This window comes from Aplysia californica, unplaced genomic scaffold, assembly GCF_000002075.1.
Source record: "Aplysia californica isolate F4 #8 unplaced genomic scaffold, AplCal3.0 scaffold00805, whole genome shotgun sequence".
In the NCBI taxonomy this organism is placed as follows: Eukaryota; Metazoa; Mollusca; class Gastropoda; order Aplysiida; family Aplysiidae; genus Aplysia; species Aplysia californica.
In genome coordinates, this window is record NW_004798075.1 from 208538 (window position 1) to 210059 (window position 1522).

Here is a 1522-nt window from a genome sequence, read left to right on the forward strand (position 1 = left end):
CACACACAAACACACACACACACACACACAGACGCACGCGCGCGCACGCACACACCCTCATACACGCTTGCGCAAACACACACACACACACACAAGCACACACACGCATCATCGGTCGAGAAACATAGTACATTTTTTTAGTCTTCCTCTTTATTGGAAATACAACCACCACATGTTTTACCATCTACTGAAGTTTTAGAATCCTATCGACAGGATCATTTTTCTCCGCAAAGTTATATACCCTGCTCCGAAAATAGCAAATTATGCTAACCAAATCATCCCTGGAAAAAAGATACTGGTTTGTCCGGTCATTCAATATAATGGAAACAGTTGTTTGAACAAGATCTTTACACTTATAAAACAGACACAATTTCAGTGTCAGGCAACAAAATAATATGTACGCATAATATCTAATAAAGTCAAATAATTTCAACACTTGCAAGCTTGGAAAAGTAAATGTTTTAATTTAGAGCAGTGCTTGTACAAGAATTGTTAGTTAATGTTATAGCCGGCGCTCACGTTTGCCTCCTAAAATTTCGAAATGTCCACCTGCATGCATTTCCAAGCGGGTCATTAAATTTAAAAGGAAAAAAAATAATAACACCTTTCACCACCCGGGTGATCCTCACCGCCCATCAAAATTACCAAATAGATCAATATTAGTGAGTGCGTGACATTACCCAGGTTGGTAAGCGCGGTTTTTTAAAAGATTGTGCTCTATTATAGTTCAGTCAGGCTGCTCCAGTTTTTAAATCATAATCAATTTGTTTTTGTTTTGTTTTGTTTTTTAATATAAACCTGACTAATAACAAGCTGTCGAGACTCGATTATATTCGTTGTGTCATATTTGATTGCCTGCATGGCGTCTGGGGTGGTCTGTTCTTTCGTTCCTTTCAAACAGATATATTCATTTTCTCTTATCTTTCTTTTCTAGCAACACCTCTATCACTTATATGATTACCTAATTGTGTTGCAAGTGCCATGAAACCTTTATTAAGATTAAAACAAGGAAACTCGTTGTTTCTCTAAAGATTTGCCATATAAGTCGCTGTCACAAAGGCAACATAGTGGTATGGTATGAATTAAACGCCCCTTTTTTTTAAAAAGTGTTTAAAGTAGAGGCAGGAACTCCAAACGTATTAACGCCCATCTCCGATAGAACCTGGCAAAAATGGGAAGAGAGTTTTGAACACTCCCCAAACAATGCAAGTTGGAGAACAGTCGTAAATATAGAGATCAAAACGGGAGGTGGAGGACCCCACTGATAAGTCTTATCTCTTTCTTTCCCATCGCTGTTTCTGTCCATCTGCCTTGCTTCTCCCCTCTCAATATTATGACCGTTATTGTGTCGCAATGCGTCTTTGTACTCCATCTAAACGGAGATCCAAACCAAAGTCTTTCCAACCATCGTCTTGTTTGTTTATAAACTATAAGTCACAGGTGCGTCGTCGAATCTGCTTTTGTTTTTCTTTGTGGGGTTGTTCTGAACGTAATACCCTCACACACACACACACACACACAC